The following is a 21,861-nucleotide window of genomic DNA, read 5'->3' as shown; positions in this document are numbered from 1 at the left end:
CAAATTGTATCAACTTACCAAAAATTATGAAGTGATATGATTAAAAAAATCTTCAATATAATTATAAAAGGCATGCCATGCATAATTCTGCCCTATATTTAAACTGAGAATCGCTTTGTTTCCCTTAAGAATTGTGCACTGTTTGTAAAGTAGTAACAGTCACAGTATGTAGTGATAATAGGGAAAGCTATAGAATTATGTAAATTAATTATATTTTCATAAATTTATGAATGTTAAATGTCAATATTGCACAACAGCACAATGTGAGGAGTTTCTAAAGACTGAATCCTGTTTAAAATTAGTTTTAACATATCTGTGTCTTCAGACCTGTACTGAAAGGAAACATCTATATTTTTTAAATCCTATAAATGTTAGAGAACTTAGTGGTTATCCTAAATGAGTGATAAGAGAGAATTTTAGGCAGGAAACATAAAAAAGGTTTTATTTTAAATATTATTGAAAGGTGCCATGTTATACACATTTATGTTTGGGTTAATCCTATTAAAAGCCTGGGAATATCTCTGCTTCCCTAACTAATGTAAGAAAAATTTTGTTTTTGCAACTGAGGAGGCATAAGTTGAAACAAGATTGCGCCAGATGAAATCAAATACTTCAGAAACATGTATAAGAGAAAATTATAGGAAGAAACTAAGAAGAATATAGCAAGTGATGAGTACACACACATTACATAGTTCGACACAAAGAAACAAATCAATACTTTGTGGGAAAAAAAATGGAAAGTATTCATTTGGCCACTATATTTTCACATGTTCTCTTTACACAAATATCTAGATGATTGTATACTTCCCTCCTAAAAGAACTATAATTTGAGCTGACAATTATTTTCAAAATGAGGTTAAAATATTCGAATTATCATTAGGTCTCATTAAACAATTTTGTCTAAATTTATAATCGGGAAATCATATTTCCTTAGCAAACTGCCTTTGGGAATTTTCTCTCCAGGAAATTCAAAGAGAAAATGGAGAGTATTTCAGATTCAGCAGATGGAGTGCTGTCTCAAATTGAACAACTTTTACAAGTGTGAATAAATTTTCATAAGTAAATCAACCTTCACCTGAAAAGAAACAGAGCTTGTGATTTTGTAGTCAGACATACAGTGTTGTTCTTGTTAGGTCAGCTGTGCATCTTACATGCATTAAAGGTAGAATGTGTGAGTATAATTACTATTAACTGCATAAAATGTAGATCCTATGGAATGTCATCTGAACAGTGTGTTTGTCCTCCCAGAGCACCTAAACTGAAGGACATCCACTTAATCACTATACCCTTTCAGGCAGAAAATTAATAAAATGAATAAATAACAATTCAAAACAGTACAGGTAATGTAAAATGTCACTCATTTTCCAAGTTAGTTTATACAAGATTATTTTGGGAGTCGTTTCTCAAAAGGTGTTTATTCATGAAACATGCTCCCTTTTTCAGAATTCTCAGACTTTTGGTTATTGATGGTGAATTTTCTTCTCATAAATTATTAATTGTGAGTCCTTAATCAGTATCAACCCTGATTGATTATTCTTCATTACTCATTCAGGTGAGGTACTTTTTTTTATTTTCCACTTTATTTCCCATATGACTTTCAGGAAATATGCTCGCCTTCTGGATTCCTCTCTCCAGAGTCGCTACAAGCTAGGTAGAACTGATTATTGCAGAATATATTAAAATACTTTCCTGTTTCCTTTAAATCAAAGGCACTGCAATGTCTCCCCTACGTCCATGTTTAGAAACTAAGTTGATGTGAAAAAATATTAATGATATCTCAGATATAAAACGTCAGGATAACTACTAAATTTATTTGAAGTCCACTTTTTGATAGAAATATTTCTCAATATTTAATAAATATTTTGAACTTAAATGTTAGGAATGTTTCTGGAATTAATTCTGTACTATTACTTGTCCATAGCATATGGAGGATAACCAGCCCAATTCTCAGGACTATTCAGAAGAATTTAATAAAAAAACTTTTGCTTTATTTTTTATTTTCAAAATACTGTATAGAGGGGTTACCATTACATGGGCAAGATAATGAGTATATTTTTATCAAGCATTGTAGACACCTGCTTTTTTTCCCCTTCCCATCCCTTCGCCACCCCCCCACTTCCCTCCACCCAATTTTGTAAAGTTCGTTTTCTGCATAATGATTTGTACATCTTATTGTTACAATGGATCCACCTGTATCCCTATTTAAACGATTTGTTTTTCCCTAAATTTTTAATAAAATTTTATTTTAAAATGTACATTTTTTAGTGAATTTTGTAGAGCATTTCTACTTTGTGGATCACAGTTTGAATTATCAGGAAAAATTCCCAGGAAGCTACTGAAAATGTATAGTTATATAGTTTCTGTGCCTGGATAATGTCATTTTTTGAAAGTATACTTTGATACTTATCTTGTGCTATTATTAACTGTTAGTAAACAATCCTAAAAGTTTCCTAGCAAAGACAAAGATTTAAATTTGGAGACTTAATGGAATATTGGCCAGAAATTTAGAGAGCATTTCTACAATTATGTGATAAGAACAATATTGCAATTCATTGTGTAGTATCCTGGTATTTCAACCAAAACTAGAGAATATGACAAGAGAATGAACTTGTAGGAAGACAACAACTGATATTCAGAAAATCTCTGAATATGAGTAATGTTTAGAACTGAGAGTAAAAGGAAAAATCCTGAGGAAGGAGTTCCAAAGCCAGCATGGGCCGGAATGTCAGTGAGAATTTTGTCTCCAAATAACCACTAGAAAACCAAAAATAGCAGTCTCTTTCAAGTGGCAGAGCTCAAGCTTTGAGCTGCAGGGTTCAGGGAACAAGCCCAAGCCCAGAGTACAAACTCCCCCACAAACAATAAAAGGAAGAAACATTCACAATATTTCTGTGTAAAATTGAAGGTCTACAAACTTAATGTTTGGCCCAAGTGCTTCAAAATACTAACTGCCTTATGATGAGATGGCATTTTTTGAAAGAATTTTACAGAGCTTTGCAAAATTACAAAGTTCAGAATCATTCCATTCAAAATTTTCCTTCAAAAAGAATCACACATTTTACAAAGGGGGTTGCCAATGAGCAGAATGTGTGATATTAATAGCCATTTCCTTCATATACCTTAATTCTTACTAGTGTGCTATGTACCATCAACAATTTTCCATGAACGACTTACTGACAGCAGATATGAACCAATGTACAATGGAATATTTGATAATAATGAGACACCAACAATGGATTTGGAATTATGTCTCTCCAGAGAATGCAAAAGTTATATGACTGTTTTGTTCTGCAGCGACAGGGACAAGAGTTACAGAAACATTTCAAGGCAAATAAAAAAGAATCAGATTTTTTTCTGATTTTGGGGGAGTTAAATACCTTGACTATTTTACATAATGAATAATTGTGCCTCATGCCAGAACAGTGAATGAAACAAAATGTGGAATTGAAGGGCATAGAAGACAAAAGCACATCTTTCAGGGACACATTGGACATAGCGAAGTGCTCATTACTTAGCATTCCTAGGTTGTTGGGTGAAGAAAGATAACTGAGGAAAGTACTGTTTTCTAAATTCTAAATGTAAGTGGGACCATCACAATATTTATGTTTTTCTTGGAATAATATGTATAAGAAAAGTTTACTTATATTTGATTCCTTATCAAAATTTCAGATCAACTTCTGTGTTCCAAACACAAGAATGGGTAGGGAAAGTTTATGAGTTTGTTAAACCATCTAATTTTGCAATGTTTTTCACAAGTCACAATATTCTAAATCTTCTCAATATTTTTCATGTGTTATGTAATTTACAGTATTCTATGACTTCTTCCCATTGATTGTAGCAGGGAAAAAGATTCTTGCAGGGGTACACACAATAACAACCAAAATTTTTTTTGGTTTTGGAGGGGGCAATGTGAACTTTTTGAAGATACCATATTTTGTACATAGAATCTGTGATTTATCAGATAAGAATACGTGTGTAATTTGAGAATTTTCTGGTACATATCTAATCTTTTGAAGAAAGATTAATCTGTAACTTTGGATTATAATTCAAGACCAGTTCACAAAACCATATCAAATGAATGTTTGCTTTCAATTTGTGGGTAATTTGTCCCTCATGTTTATGGGCCAACCACAACCATGTTATGGTTCATTTGGCATTCCTGGTCCACAGCATTCCTACTGATAAATGGAATAGCCTTTGAAATATATTTTAGGAAGACCTCTCTGGCCAAAAATATTTATTAATAGTTAGGATTCCTGTGTAATCAAAAAAGTTGAAATATTTGACTGTAGATGAGGAAATTTCACATGTGAGACTCTTGCTCACATTTATGATAGATGTGAAATTGTAAGGGTTTCTAATCTGAGCATATTTGAGCCTCAGGATTTCTCCAGGTGTGCAATTTCAAATTGGGATTCGTACAGAAATATTTGAACAAAAATGATTTCAACATTCATTTGTCAACTTTGCCTTGCAACTTGGTGACAGGGAAACTGTATCTTTTCTATGTTTGAGGAAAGTCAAGAGAACAAAACTATTTCCACAAGTGTGTGTATGTACTACAAACCCATCGCCAAGTTTCTATGTGTAAATTTATGAAAATTGTGGTTTATATATCAATACTGTTTTTTTAAATAGAATCTTGTCAAGGTGATGTACAGAGGGAATAGTTTATATATGTAAGAGAGTGAATAAGTATTTTTCTCATTATATGTTCTTACTTTATTTTTCCTACACTGTTCTTCAGCATAAAATCTCCATTTTTTCCCACTAGATATAATGTGTATTTCCAAGGTAAAATAATGTAAGTCTAAAGTAATTATATTGAGTGAAGAAAAGGATAGGATGAGAGGAGGGGAAAGAAAATATAATACTCTATTAAAGTAGTGAAGCCTAAGACCTTGTGAATCAAGTAATGAATTTCTGCATTAAACATGTAAACAATGGAGGATAAGCTCTAATGTTCGAAGATGGGTGTATATCTCGAGATGAGCAAAACATTAATTAAGTCATCCAAAAAAAAAAAAAAAAAAGAGAAAAACATGAAAAGAATGAAAAGAATGACCCAAATGTCAAAAAAAATAAAATAAAAAAGAAGTACACACATATCCATATATTACCTAAAATAAAACTTTTGAAGGAAAAAAACAGATTAATAGAAAACACTTCTTAGTTTCATTTTTAAAAAGGTACAAAAAGAGTTCTTTGATATATTTTTTGTGGGGAGGGATGGGAAGATCATGTATCTCCTCTAGGTCCATAAGCAGGCCCTTGGTAGGGTCTCTGGTCTACTTGTGGTGTTTGGTTTTCCTGTGGTTTGATGGGTTTCTTAAGTCAGTTTGTTTGAGCAGGCAGAAAAATGCTCTGCTTTACCCAGGATTTTATGATACTCTTCCCAGGTTACTTCAGTGGTAGGGAGATCTGCATTGAGTTTCACAAAAGAGGAAGATGGCTGTTTCCTCTAGTTTGGAAATGCTGTGAAGAGGCTAGGTTCTGAGTAGGATTGAGGCCTTTCAGCAAGCAGCTTTTTCCTGAGGGGCTATTTCCTGAGACACTCACAGAGCCCATCATGGTGTAAATCTCAGGGCTTATGTTTACTGAGTTTCAATTTTTTGTCTATGCTTCTGTAGAAAGGGGCAGTCTCTGGCTTTGGATACCCAGTGAATAAAGTTACTCCACCAGGGGCAAAGCTACATGTTCCTGGGCAGAGTGACTTTCCCCTGTGTGGTGCTGAGCCTGGCAAGTCAGGTTAGGTTCTTGTGACATGACTCTTTTGTTTTCTTCTAAGGCCTGAGTTGGAGCTAGATACTCAGCTAGGCTTTTGTCAATATTAATGATGGATTTCTCCGTGGTGGGGGAGTGGCGGCCTTTCCTCCTCTGCTTACTGAGGAGTGAGGATATGAGGGTTCTATTCACTCCAGATTCGTGGTTCCTGGGACATCTCTGATCTGTGAACGGCAGGATGAAAATATCTGCTACTCATTAGTTCTTGCTGGTGTTGAGTAGAATCCATAACCCTGCTGTATCTTGCACCTTTGTCCTGAACTCTCTCTGTTGAAGGTATGGAGGCTACAGCTGCCGCCACTGCCACCACTGCCTCCACAGCTGGGGCTACTAGCAAGTGGTCCTATCTGTATCCTTGCTTGGATTTTCCCCTCTCTGGCCGAACTCTGTACTGTGATGGCACAACTTGGTGTGATTCCTTAGCCTAGGACTGCTCACTGGAACACTAAATCTGCTTTCTATGCAAGTGCATGTTTAGTCTCCAGCTTTTCATTTGCCATCTTCCTCTCCCTCCTAGGCAGTTGTTTCTTTGAGGATTTGTTCTTATAGAATTGACATTTTCATGTTTCAAATATATTTTATATATGAGACTGTTGTCCATTGTATAGCTAGTGAAGATCTTCTCCCAATCTGATCTTGCTAAGTATGTATATTTTGCCATGCAAAAGCTCTGCAGCTTCATGCAATTCCATTTGTCCATCTATTCTTTGATTTGTGGTGTTTCTGTGTCAAAGAGACCTAGGGATTCTCCAATTGCTTGCTGTGATATTTTCAGGGTGTCTGCTTTGACTTTATGATCCACTTGGAGGTGATTCTGGTGATTAATCAATTTTGCCAGCACCATTTACTGAAGAGGCTGTCTTTCATACTATTCTTTTTGCTCCCTTATCAAAGATTAGCTGCTATTGGTCTTTCAGTTCATTTCTAGGATTTCAATCTTATTCCATTGGTCCTTAGGTCTCTTCTTATGCAAGTACCAAGATATTTGGTTACTATAGGTTTGTAGTAGAGATTAAAATTTGGTATTGATGTTCCTCCAGCACAGTTCTTTCTCTTAAGGATTGTTTTTGCTATTCAGGGTCTTTTATTGTTCGATATAAATTTTTGGATTGCTTCTTCTACTTCATTGAAGGATGAAGTTGAATATTGATGTTTTGCAATGAATTTATAGATAGCCATGGGAAGTATTGTCATTTTCACTGTTGATGCTTCAAATCCAAGAGCATGGGTGGTTATCCACTTCCTAAGATCACCTTTGATATGCTTTTCAAATAATTTAAGTTTTCATCGTAGAGATCCTTCACTTCTTTAGTTAAGTTAACTCCTAAGTATATTATTTTTTGTAACGTTATTACAAAAGGAGTAGTTTTACTGATTTTAGCAGCTCTCTTCTCATTGTTGGCATACAGAAAAGCCATTGCTTTCTGAGGGTTAATTTTATGCACTGCTACTTTGCCAAAATTTCAGATCAGCTTAAATAACATGTGAGTAGGGTCAGTGAGATTCTTAAATATGACATCATGTCATCCCCAAAGAGGGAGAGTTTTTCTTCATCTGTCTCTTTTTGGTTCCCCTTTATATGTGTATCATCTTATTGATGTAGCAAGGCATTCTAATACTTAATTGAAGAGAAGTGGAGAGAGTTGACATCCTTGACTCAATCCTGGTTTTTGAGGAAATGGCTTTAGTTTACACCATCTAGTTAAATGCTTGCTGTAGGTTTGTCTTTTATTGCCTTTATTATATTGACGAATGTTGCATGGATTCCAAATTTTTCCAAAGCCTTCATCATAAAGTGGTGTTGGATCTTGTCAAATATTAATTCTGCATCTATTGAGAAAACCATTTGATTTTTTTCCTTGCTTTTCAGAAGAGATAATTTGTAATAATTGATTTGCATATATTGATCCAGCTTTGTATCCCTGAAGAGAATCCTGTTGTTGAATGTATCTGTGATCTTTTTGGATTCTAATTCACTCAGTTTTGATGTAATTTATTTGTTTCCATCTACTGGATTGGAATTTAGGTTGCTGTTGTTTATCAAGGAGGTTCAGATGTCTCAATAAATTGTTGGATGCACATCTCCCCAAATTGCTGATGAAAGAACTCAGAGCTATAAACTTGCCTTTGAGTATTGCCTTTCCTGTGTCCCAGAGGAACTTCTAATTTGTGTGTTCATTTTTGTTGAACATCATGAACATTTGAATTTCCTCTCTAATCTTTTACATGGGCCACTGGTGATTCAGCCATGTGTTGTTCAGCCTCCACGTGTTAAAAGAGACTTTCTTTGCTGGGTTTTGGTATTGAATTCTAATTTTTTTTCACTAGGAATGAGAGAATGCAGGGTATAATTTTAATGTTTGTGAATATGGACAAGTTTGCTTTGTGACCTAAAATGTGCTCTATTTTGGTAAATGTTTCATGTTCTGCTGAGAAGACTGTGTATTCTGATGTTGCTGGGTGAAATATTCTGTTAAATCTAGTCTGTTAAATGTAGTTGTTCTATGCAGTTGTTTAGATCTGTGGTTTCTCTGTTCAATTTTTGCCAAGTTGATCTATCTAGAGGGGATAATGGTGTGTTAAATTCCCTAACAATTAATGTCTTTGGATCTAAGTGAGATTTGAGGAAAAGTAGGGTTTCTTGAGTAAATCTGGGTTCTCCTTTGTTTGGCGAATACATGTTTAGAATTTTAATATCCTCCTGAAGGAGAGATCCCATCACTGGTATGTAGGGACCTTTTTTTTATCTCTTCTCATTAATTTTATTTTGAAGTCTTTTTTATCTGATATTTGGATTGAAACGCCTACTGTTTACTCACTAGATATTATTACAGATTTTCAATTTCAGAATATCTTTGTTTTTATGGGCAAGTTGTGATTTTTGAAAGCAGCAGATAGAAGGATCTCGCTTTTTAATCCATCTAGACAGGCTATGTCATTTAATTGGAGAGTTTAGTCCATTATATTGAGCGTTAGAACTGATGATCTTTGGCAGTTTCTGCCATGTAGTTCACATTCTTGGGGGATGTGACAGCTGGATTCTTCCTATGGTTCTTTGATTCTCAGATTGGGTGTGGTTTGTTGGCCTTTATAATGCTCTTGTTGGTTTTCTAGGTGTAGGACATCTTAAGTATCTTTTGTAGGGCTAGTTTTGTTCCATATATTGCTTGAGTTTTTCTTTGCTATGGAAGGTTGCTTTTTTTATTCCATTATAAAGGAGATTTGAGCTGGGTACAGTATTCTTGCTTGATAATTTGTCTTTAGAGCATGTCACATATCATTCCAGGTTCTTCTTGCTTTGCTTGACTCTGCTGAGAAATCTTTGGTTATTCTAATTGTTTTTCCTTTTTGAATGATTGATATTTCTCCCTGACAGCTTTAAGGATTCTTTGCTTTCTCTGAATTGATCCTATGTGTATTATACTGTGTTGGTGGTAGGTCCTGTTCTTGTCTAATCTATTTGGGGTTCTGAAAGTCCTAGGTTTTTGCATGTTAGGTTAGTTCTCGGCCAGGATCCTGTTAATTAAAATTCGTAGAACATTAACTACTATGTGCTCTTGTACACGCATTTTCCTCACATTAGGCTTTCTAAAGGTGTTTTCAAAATATGTAATAGACCTATCATATGTCTTGGATATGTCTTGTATAGTTGTATGTTCTTTCTCTGTTACCTAGGTTGTCTTCACTCCTAAAGATTCAGTCTTCTGCATGGTTAACCTACTGTCAAGACTTTCTATTTTGCATTTTATTCCTTTCCTTATAATTAGTCTGCTTTTATGACTTCAAACTCTTTGTCGGAGCTTTGTTTTCAATTTTGAATGGACTTCATTAATTCCTCCACTTGGATTTCATGAACGACTCCATTGAACTTTGTCTATTCTCATCCAGCTTGCACAATGCCTGTATTCCTCGTTGATTAGCTTCCTCAGGCTCAGGCAATTCCTGTCTTTCTTTTTGGCTATTCTCTGCCTGCTCAGGCAATTCCTGTATTATTCTTTGATTAGCTCCCTCAAGGTCAGGAGATTCCTGTATTAATTTTTGTCACCTTGATTATGCTCACGAAGTTACTGTGTCATTCTTTGGTTAACCTCTTCTTGCTCCCTATCATGCTCACACTGATTCCTTTGCAGGCATTCTATCTTATTATTCACCATGTTTCCCAATGTTTCTAGAACTTCTGGGCAATTATCTGGATTATTCATTAACTGTTCTGTCACCAGATACCATGAGTGGGACTTGAGACACCTGGACTTGCCATTTTTCTTGTGTACCTCTGGCTTGTTCTGCCCACTTGTTATGAACCAATTTAGTGTGAGGACAATTTTAAGGCAAGCATCAACCACATACCTTTAGTTGTACAGATTGATTGATGCAGTCAAAATGGCTGCAGACACAATCTATTTCAACACATACAATCTAATTCAACATCAAACTACTATGGATTATTGGGCTAAGAACATCATAAAGGTGTTCAGCAGACCAAAAATTAATAGGTTGAGGTAGAATCATTGAGAAAAATAGAATTAGAGCAATAAAAATAAAAATATATATTTAAAATTAAAATAGAAAAATTGTTACTTTTCAGAAAGAGCTAAAATACACAAATGCTCTGATTGTGAATGCGTGGGAAACAGAGCGAGCATTGGACAGCAAAACATTACAGCTAAACAAACAGTTCAAAGATCTGTCACAGAAATAAACTGAAGTGAAAAACAAGAAAGAATACTGTTAAAGAGAAGACTTAACAGACTATTGGGATCCTCACGGGAAAGGTAATGCAGGAGTGCATGTCCCAGTGCAAAATGTGAAGGTATGGAAAAACTCTCAATAGCAGCGTTGAGAATTTCATGGTGAAGCTGAAAAGCAAAGGTGCTGTGAAAAGGAGCAGCAGTTGGACAGCCAAAGGAACTCTCCTGTGACTCTGGAAGCACACTTGCAAATTGAGGATTTTGAAAAGGAGATTGGGATCATGAAAGGGAGTTTTCATGAGAGAAAAGGAGGAGGATAAAAAGGAAGGAGTCTCCAATGTTCCAGACTGAGCATAAGGATACTAAGCAGGTGTTAAAGGAACTAGAGTCCCCTGATGTTCAGGGAAACCACTGAGCTAATTTCGTAGGTGGGTAGACCACACTAAAACTAGTAGGTAACATTGAAAGAAGCAAAAACAGTGGTAACTGGGTATAAATGTGGAGACACCTGTGTTGTAGCAGAATTTCAATGTAATAACGTAATAGAATGGTCACAATGTCTGGCAGTGTGATATCACAATGGTCATGATGTCACAGTGGAACTTATGATGTCACTTGTCATACCTGAAATATGAGGTCCAGAACAGATTATGAGCTCAGAAAGATCCTAAGATATCAAAATAACAGCATATCAGAGATGATTTGAAGACAGGACATGTTTGTGATGTCTCAGTGGGTTAGTGATGTTCCAGTGGAAATGTGAATTCCGTAGAGATTGTGATGTCACAATGTTTATGAAATCACAATGTGTTTCACAGATCAACAAACATCCCACATTTGAAATAGAATGGAATTGCAGAATCGGCATTCACAATGGGTCTATGACCTCACAATGACATTGTGATATCCTTATTCTCTGATGTCATTGTGTTTTTGTGATATCACATTGAACTGATGGTGTCATAATGATAATGTGATTTTACACTGGTGATGATGTCAAAAGGGATTTGTGACATTACAATAGCATGTCATCTCAATTGTCTTTTGTTAATGAGGACATGGGTACACATGTGTTTTTTCAAAGATTCTAAGAGGTTATAGTAGGATTGGAATGTCACAATGTGATCATGATGTCAGAACAGCAATGCAATTTCACAATAGTTTTGTCACAGTGATGATGAGATTATAATGGGTTTGTAATGTAGCTAGAAGTTTGTGATATCACAATGACATGTCCAGTTCATTTTCATCAGTGTCCAGTGCAGCTGGTGGGTCCCTCTTGTATGATCTTCCCAGTTTACCTCTGATTTGGTGTATTCCTCCTAATTTCCCTCAGAATTGCACATATATGCCATATATTTGGTGTGCAGAATTAGGTCATTATGTAACGATATAACAAGACGAGTGGAGGTCATTCGGTCTAGGGACCTGTTTACTTTGTCATATCTCTATACTTTTTGTATTTTACATTCACATATCAGTGACATCATACCATTTGTCTCTTTACTCTTGGCTTACCTCCATCAAAATAACTTTTTCTAAATTCCATGCATTTTCCTGCAAATTCTATTATTTTCTCCTTTCTAATGACTGTATAATATTCTATTGTATACAAGTGAAACAATTTTTGGGTCCATTCACCTGCACTGGGGCTTCTGGGGTTCTTTTTATATCTTGGCTATTGTGAACCGTGCGTCAATGAATGTGGAGATTCATGTGTCCCTGTATACTGCTTCCTATTGCTCAGTGTAGATTCTGAGGCATGTTATGGCTGGGTCATAGGGGAAATTTTTATTTAGCTTTCAGAGGTATCTCCATACTGTTTTCAAAGTGTTTGTATTAGTGCACATTCCCAACAGCAGTGCAGTAGTGTTTCTCTTTCTCTGCTTCCATTCCAGCATTTATCATTGGCTGAATTTAGGCTGTGGACCATTCTGATTGGGTAAGGTGATATCTCAGGGTTATTCTTATTTGCATTTCCTTTATAGACAAGGCGGATGAACATTTCCTCATGTATTTCTTTGCTATTTTTATCTCTTCTAGAAGTCTGTCTTGAGTTCCCTTGGTCATTTAGAAATTGGTTTGATAGTTTTTGGAAGGATCATGTTCTTGAATTCCCTGTATATACTGGATATATCATGGGGAAATTGTTTTCCCAATAAGTTGTCTGTCTTTCCAGTTTGAGTTCTATGTCTTTAGCCGTGCAGAAACTTTTTAAAGTAGTCCCATTTGTGGAATCTCTCTTCAATTTGTTTTGACCCTGTGACTCTGTTCAGGAAATTCCTGCCTGTGCCTATAACTTCGTGTCTGTCCTTCTCTGTTCTGAAGTAATTTCAGAAATTCACATTTGTTGTTAAGGTCTTCAATTCATTTTGAGTTGAGGTAGGGTCCATTTTTAGCTTTCTGCATGTAGCTGCCCAGTTTTGCTAGCACCAGTAATTGAAGAAGCTAAGGTTCTTCACTGCATGTCTTTGGCTTCTTTGTCTAATATCAGCTGACTGTAAGAATGTGGTTTTATTTCTGGATCTTTTAATCCATTCCAATGGATTTGGGGCCTGCTTTTTGGACAGTACCAAGTAGCTCTCTTTATTATCATGGCTCTATAGTATAGTTTGAGAACCTTATCATCATTTCTCCAGTGTTGTTGGAGTTTCTGCATAGAATGGTTTTGGCTATGAATTTGTGGACTGTTTTCTCAAGTTTAATATATTACGTAATTGGGATTTTAATGGGAATTGCATTGAATTTGTATATTAATTTAGTGAGTATGGTCATTTTCCTCATATTAAATCGCCTATCTAAGAACATGGAAGATCTTTCCATTTCCTGGAGTCCTCTATGATTTCTTTCTTTAAGTTTTTATAGTTTTTCATTAAATAGTTTCTTTACATCTCCGGTTCAGTTAATTCCTAAATATTTTCTTTTTTTTGAGGTTATTGTGAATGAGGATCTTTCCTTGCTTTCCCTTCCTGCTTGTATGTTTTTAGAGTACAGAAAGGCAAATGATCTTGTTGGTTAATTTTGTATCCTGCGACATTGCCAAAGTGGTTTACAAGTTTTAAAAGTTTGAGGCTGTAGTTTTTGGGACAAATGAGCAATATTATCAGATCATCTGCAAAAAGGGATAGTTTCAATTCCACCTTTTCTATGCAGATCTCTTTAGTGTCTTTTGCTTTCTTTACTACTCTAAGGATTCCAAAACTGTAATAAAGAGAAGTGGGGAGAGTGAGCATCCCCGCCTTCTTCCTGATTTTAGGAGAATTTTTTGTTGTTTTTCCCCATTAAGTATAATATTGGCTATTGGTCTGTCATATATAGATTTTACTGTTTCAAAGAATGTTTCAACTATACCTATGCTCTCAAGATCTTTTAACATGAATGAATATTGTATTTTATCCAAGGCCTTTTCCAGGTCAATGGAAATAATTATGTCGTTCTTGAGCTGGGATCTGTTGGTGTGATGGAATACATTTATTGATTTACATATGTTCAACCATACCATCATTTCTGGGATGAAGTCTACTTGATCATGATATATGATTTTTTTTATATGTTTCTGAATTCTGTTGGCTAATGTTTTTGAGGAGATTTTCATCTGTGTTCATCAAGGAGATTTTTCTGTAGTTCTCTACTTTGTTGGATCTTTGCCTGATTTGCAGATGACTGTGATATTGGCTTCATAGAATTCCTTCTTTTTTGTTGTTGTTGTTGTTGTTTTGTTTTCTGAAGAGTTGAAGTGTGTGGGTATTAGTTCCTGTTTAAAGGTTTTATCATATTTCTTTGGTCCTTGGCTTTTCCTTGTTTGAAGACTTCTGATTGTTTCCTCTATCTCATTGTATGTTATTGGATTATTTTAATTGATGTATTTCTTCCATGTTCAGTATGGGCAATTTATATATCTGTAAAATTTCATCCATTTCTGCTGCTTTTTTCTCCCTTACTGAGATTAGATTCTGGGAATAATTCTTTAGAATTGAATGTCAGTTTTTTGTTAACTTTTCTCGTGGAATCTGTGATCTTATTGATTTTGATTTCCTCTCTTCTTCTTTTAATCTTGCCAGCGTTTTTTCAGGTGAACACCTTTTTGTTTGTGCTAAACTTATTTATAGTTTTCTTATTCTCTATTTCGGTAATTTCAGCTCTTCTTTTGATTTTTCTCACTACATTTAGTAACTTTAGGTTCAATTTGTTCATGCTTTGCTAAAAGTTTTACTTGCAACATGACATTATTTACTTGCTCTGTCTCTACTTTTTGGATCTATGCACTGAGAGGAAGATTTTGCCCCTCAACTCTACATTTGCCATGACCCACAGGTTTCTTTGTGATTTGTATTCATTTTCATTGAATTTTAGAATTTTTTCTTTAATTTCTCCTGTTACACAGGTGTTGCTCAGAAGTATGTGTTCAATTTCCATTTATTTCATTAATTCTATAGTGTGCTTTGATATTGAGAACTAGCTTGATTCCACTATAGCCTAATATTACAGGGGAATAGGTCCATCCACATTTACTTGATTAAAGTCTTTCTATGAACTATGATATAGTCTATTTTGGAGAAAGTTTAATGGGTGCTGAGAAGAATGTGTACTGGATTGTTGTGGGGTCGAAAACATCATTGATGCCAATTAATTCTGCTTGAGATATGGCATCATTGAATTTAGAGGCTTCTCTGTCAATCCTGTCATTGGTAGATCTGTCCTTTGGTGAGAGTGGAGAATTAACATGTCCCAGTATTATTGTATTTGGATCTATTTTATTCTGTAAGTCTGAGAGTATTTAACAAACATACTTCAGAGCATCAAGGTTTGAGGAGTATAAGTTGATGAGGTTATTATCTTCTTCTTGAATTGTTCTCTGAATTAATATGTAGTGTTCTTCTTTGTCTTTTTAAAATGTTAGTTCTCAGAGTACTGCAGCTAATTTTGTATGCATTTAATGTTTGAAAATCCTGTATATCTTTTGATAATTCATTGTTTTGTTCTTCAAATTTCTGATCTATGTCTTGCTTTAATAATTGAACATTATCGCTAAAATCTCTTGGATGTACTATTTGTCTTTCATTTCTGTTTTGCTTTCACTGGGGCTCTTTTCTGGGTGTCTGTTGGTATTTGGGTTAGGCTTTCTATCTTAGCTCTTGATGAATTTTGTAATTTTTTGCTGTGAGTTTTGCATGAGGTTTCAGGGATTATTGGAGCACAATTGCAAACTCTGACTGATTTGGTCAATAACTGACTGACTTTGCTTGGTTCTTGGTTGATTCCTGGACCAATTTAGGAAGCTCACTCTCAGCTTTGATTTGGCTGAGTCTTTACCTGGTATCAGTTCTGTTAGGAGAGAGGCCAACCTACAGATTATAATCGGATGTACATAGGACTCTCAGTTTTCTTCTGGAGATCAAAGGCAGTTCCCATCTTCAACCAAGGACTAAGCAGCCTATACTGCTCCTGCTCCCTCTTATGGATGCTCTTGGCTCCAGTTGCTGGAGTCCTCTAGGAATTCCTGAGTGTACTAATGTGCTAGTACCCTAAGCTGTCCAATCCCCATCATATATAGGCCAGGTACTGGTGAGATTTGTGCTTCTGATTCTATCTCCCTGGATACACAGGTTTTTGCCAAAACAGGAATGGTTCCTAGGTGTGGATTTTCCTTTCTTTCCACCCACTTCTGAGGCATGTACTCAGCTGTTCACTTCAATCATGACTGGTGGGTTGTGTGGCTCAAGAATGCTTTCCCAAGTCCTGGCCCTGGCTCCTGGTCCCCAGACTGCGACACACTATTTGGGCTCAGGTGGGACCTGTTATGCTGGATTTTCCACTTTAATTATGCAGTTCGGATTTCTTCTGCTGAATGCTGTCGCCCATAGGGGCTGCTCCTGGCTTGAGCTTTTATGATTCCTCTCCAGGGCACTCTTGGTCAAGCTTGGTGAGCTGGTTGTACTACACAAGCTAATGAGAAGCTTGCATATTTCCCAGTTTTAATAGGGTGTGTAGTCTAGATGGTAGGCACTGGTCTCCCTCACTGGTCTCAATTGGGGAAAAGGCTGTCCCTGTGGTGTGCTCACTTATCCAGGAGCAGGTTGGGAGCTCTTCAGTAGTGCGGTGGTCTATCTGTTTCTGTGTGCTGTAGGACACTGGTTGCTACCGTATTCTGAGATCCATTGAGATAATTGTGAACTGGGCCAGATGGTGGTGGTGGCTCAGCTTCTGTGTTTTACACCATCTCTGCCTCTGTTTATGCTGTCCAGGTCAGTGCCATAGGCTTGTTTTGTGATAGCATGGAACACTCTATTTCTGGGGGATGGTGGGCTTTGGTGGGAAGGTGAGAAGCTCATCTGCTGGCAAGGAGTAGGTAGGGTCTTCATGCAGGTTCTGAATTCCAAGGTTTTTTCTCTGCATTGTCTGAGTTTGCACTGGCATCTTGGACGTCTTCTGCACTGGCATTCTGTGGATAGACCTCTGTATTTCTGGGATTTCACCACACAGCTGTGAGGCCCGATGGCTTTGGTAATTCCGCAGGGCTGCTTCACTGATGAAGTGTGTGGGAAAGGTCTTTGTACAGGTTCTAAGCTGAAAGATTGCTCTGATTGAAATCATCAGGCCTGACACAGGCATCTTGGAAATCTGCTGCACTGGCATTCTGCAGACTACCCACTGTTGCTCTAGGGTCCCTGGTCACTCTTGACTGACCCATGCTCAAGCATGGCATGTAGTTGTGCCATCAGCAGGGAATAGGGAAGGGTCTTGGTGCACGTGCTCTAGACCAATAATTCTGTCTCTATTTGCATTCTCTGGGTTAGCCCTGGCACCGTAGGAGTCCTCTGCACTGGTCTTCTGTGGTCAGACCCCTGTTTATCGGGTCCCCCCCGGCTGTCATACCAATTGACTTAGTGGGATGGTGGGGAGCTGCTCTACTAATGAGGGGTGTGCAAAGGGTCTTTTTTCATTTTGCAAACTACAGGGATTCTCTCTTTATAATCACCGGCATCACCACTTTGGGAGTCTGCTGCATTGCCATTCTGCAGATTATCCACAGTTGCTTTGGGGACTCTTGCAGCTCCAGGCTGGGCCAGGCCACAGTATATCAAGGGTGAGGGAAGGTCTTCATGCTTTTCTGTTCTGAAATATTATCCTTTTGTTTTTTACACCTCCTGTTTTTCTCTGCGTATTCATCATTTTGCTATGCAAACAGTTGGAACTTGAACTCTATTTGGTTGGAGAGAGCTGTGGTGATTCACAAGTGTTCTGTTGCCATCTGGGTCCTCCTTCCATAATAATTTTTTGATGTCACAATTAGTTGGTGATGCAAAATTTGTGATGAGGTCACAGTAGATTTGTGATGTTGTAATGGTTTTATGATGTCAGAGAGACACGCCCAATCTCAATTATCATTAAATCAAAATGATTATATGAGTTCACAAAGGGAATAGGATGTCTTGAAACACAAAATGTGATGATGTCCTAACAGTTTTGTGAGGTCCCAATGTGACACAATGGTCATGATGTCAGGAAGTGTGTGGCACTGTGGTCATGATGTCACAGTTGATTTCTAGTATCACATGCCATACCTGAAATATTATGATCTTGAAAAGAGGCTATGAGCTCACAAAAGGCCGAAGATATCATGATTATAGCATGCCACAAAGTTATGAGTACAGGACCGGTTTATGATGTTACACTGTGGTAGTGATGTCACCATGGCTATATGAAGTCACAAATGGATTGTGATGTCACAATGGTTATGAGATCACAATGGGTTTCTGATATCAATACATATGCCACATTTGAAATAGAATGAAATCATACAATAGACATTGTCAATGAATCTATGCTACCACAATGACTATGTGATGTCATAATGTTATTGTTCCATTGCTGTTTTATGATGTCACAAAGAGCTGATGGTGTCATCATAACAATAAGATGTCACAGTTTACATGATGTCACAAAGTACTTGTGAGGTTACAATGGCATGTCTGGGCTCAATTGTCGTTATTTCACAATGACAATATGAATAGGGATGTGATGTCACAAAGCTACAAAGGACATATGTTTTTTAAAAGATGGTAAGAGGTCATATATTTGAGATAACATGTGATCATGATGTCACAACAGCAATCTGATGTCCGATTGTGTTCTTACAGTGGTGTTGAGGTTACAAAGCTTTTGGGATATCACTATGAGTTATTATATTACAGTGCCATCTTCAATTTCAAATGTTACTATTTTACAATGAGGATATGAGTTCACAGAGGGAGCATGAACTCCCAAAGGCAATGAATTTCTTAAAATGTTATGTAGTCATACTATGTTTGTGAAAAAATGAGACAATGATATCATAATGGCAATGTTAAGTAACAATATCATGTGATAATAATGTTTTAATGTCACAACTATTTCATGGTACCATAATGGTGAAGAGGTCATAATAGGTTTGTGATGTAACAATAAATTGGTGGTGTCACAATGGAATGCTGAAACATAAAATCATTAACTCACAATGAGTATATGAGTTCACAGAAAATATGATGTCTACAAAGATGCGTTGTAACAAATTTAATGAAGTCCTGTTTTGTGATTTTACAAACCTGTAATACAATATCATAATGTGAAAAATGGTCATGAAATCTGGCAGTGGGATGTCATAGAGGTCATAATATCACAGTTCATTTATGTATCATATGTCATATGTGAAATATTAAGAGGTCCAGAATAGATTATGAGCTCACAAAAGTCCTAAGATATCACAATGGCAGCATGCCACTAAAGTTGAGTTCAAGAGAGTGTAGTGATGTCACAGTGGGTTTGTGATATCACAAAGTCAAGGTGATATTACAAGGGGTTTGTGATGTCACAATGGTTGTGTGATCATAATTGGTATCTGATATCAATCCATATACCCTATGGGAAATAGAAAGAAAATACATAATATGCATTATAATGTTTCATTGACTTCATAATGACTGTGATGTAATGTTAGGATATTATTGAATTTTGGGATGTTACAGTGAGCTGATGCTCTCATAATGACAATAACATGCCATCCTAAGTGTTTACAATGTTACAGACTTGTCTGATCTCAATTGCCATTAGTTCACAATGTCCAGATGGGTACACAAAAGGATTGTGGTCTCACAAAGACCATGAACTCTTTTTAAAGGTGCTTAGAGGTCCTAATAAGTTTTGGATATCCCAATGTGATCATGAAGTCATAAGGGCAATGTGATATAAATGGGTTTGTGATTTCACAATGGTAATAAGATCACAAAGGGTTAGTGATGTCACAACAAGTTTGTAATATAACAACTACATATTCACTTTCAACTGTACTAGTTCACAATGAGGTTGTGAGTTCTCAGAAGAAGCTCTAGTACTCAAAATACGTGAATATTCCAAATTATTGTGGGGTCATAGGTTTGTGAAAACAATGGAATTGAGATATCACAATGTCATTATGATTTCAAAATATCACATCATACTAAGGTACTTATATTGCAGTTAGGTGGTGATAACATATTGATGATAAGGTCAAAATAAATTTCTGATGTCATATGCACGGGTTTGTCAGAACGGCATTACTGATATGAAAGGTCATTCATTCACAATAAGTATATGAATTCACACAGAGACTGAGGTATTTCCTTGGACATGTTTTGTCACAAATGCAGAAATTCGTAACAATGTGCTCATGTCACAATGTGACACAGGTTCATGATGACTGACAATACTCATGATATCACAGTGGATTTCTGATATCGCATGTTATATCTGATATATTATGAGGTCAAAAACAAATTATGAGCTCACAAATAGACTTAGATGTAACTATGGCAGCACATGAGAACAGGACAAATTTGTGATGTCACAATGAGTTAGTGATATTGCAATGTGCATGTGATTTCACAGAGTGATTGTAAGGCCACAATAATTATGATGTCACATGGGTTTCTGATGTCAACCCACATGCCAAATTTAATATAAAATGAAACTTATAATGTGTGTATGATATCACAATGACAATGTGAAAACATAATGCTTTCATGTCCTTGTACTTTGCTGGTGTCTCATGAATGAATGGTCTCACAAAAACAATTTGATGTCACATGTGATGATGCCACAAAATGTTTGTGATATTACAATAGCATGTCTGATCACAATTGTCATTAGCTCACAATGAAGATATAGGTGACATCACACAAAGAGTGTGATGACACAAAGGCCATGTGTTTTTTCAAAGGTGCTAAAAGGTCATTATAGGTCTGGGAAGTGACAATGTGATAGTGTTATAACAGCAATGTCATGGCACAGAATCATATCATAATCTTGTTTTGATGTCACAATTAGTTAATGATGCCATAATGGAGATGAGGTCAAAATAGTTTTGTGATGTCAAAATGGGTTTTAAGGTAACAATGGTATTGTGGATCTCAATTTTCATTTACTCACAGTGACTATATGAATTCACAAAAGGACTGTGATATCTCCAAAGGCATGTGTTGTCACAAATGTGGTGATGTCCTAACATGTTTATGAAGTAAAAATGTGCCACAAAGGTCATGACATCTGGCAGTTTGAAGAATCAGTTGTCATGATGTCAGTGTATTTCTATGTCCTATCATACCTGAAGTATTATGAAGTCCAAAACTGAATATGAGTTCAACAAGGGCCGAAGATGTCATAATGGCTGCATGTCACAAAACTTATGAGGACAGGTTTGTGATGTTTCAGGTTAGTGATATCAACATGGCAATGTGATGTCACAAAGGGATTGTGACTTCACAATTGTAATGAGATCAAAATGGGCTTCTGGCATCAACCCAAACGCCACAATGGCATGTGACATCAACTCCCATGACATATTTGATAGAATGAAATCACAGAATAGGCATGCACAATGTGTCTATGTAGTCACAATGTCAATGAGATGTCACAATCCTATGATGCAAATGTAGTTTTGTTATGTCACTTGTGAGTGGATGGTGTCATAATGACAATGTGGTATCATACTGGTGATGATGTCAAAAAGTATTTGTGATGTTATAAGACGTGTCTGATCTTAATTGTCATGAGGTCACAATGAGGATGTGGGTAATCAGAGAGATTGTGATGTCCGAAAGGCAATTTGTTTTTTGAAAGAAGCTGAAAGTTCATAAGAGTTTGATGATGTCTCAATGTGATCATGATATCACAACAGTAATGTGATATCACAATGGGTTTGTGATAACACAGTGGTAATGATGTCCCTTGGGGTTTGTGAAATCACAAGTTTCTAATATCACAATCATGTGTACAATTGCAATGTTTCTAGTTCAAAATGAGGATAGGAGTTCAGAGAAGGAGTGTAAATCCCAAAGGACACGACTTTGCTAAAATATTGTAACGTATAATAGGT

The sequence above is a fragment of the Dipodomys spectabilis genome, unplaced genomic scaffold, assembly GCF_019054845.1.
Source record: "Dipodomys spectabilis isolate Male_0828 unplaced genomic scaffold, ASM1905484v1 ptg000164l, whole genome shotgun sequence".
In the NCBI taxonomy this organism is placed as follows: Eukaryota; Metazoa; Chordata; class Mammalia; order Rodentia; family Heteromyidae; genus Dipodomys; species Dipodomys spectabilis.
The sequence above is the reverse complement of the archived record's forward strand: the minus strand, read 5'-3'. Positions refer to the sequence as shown.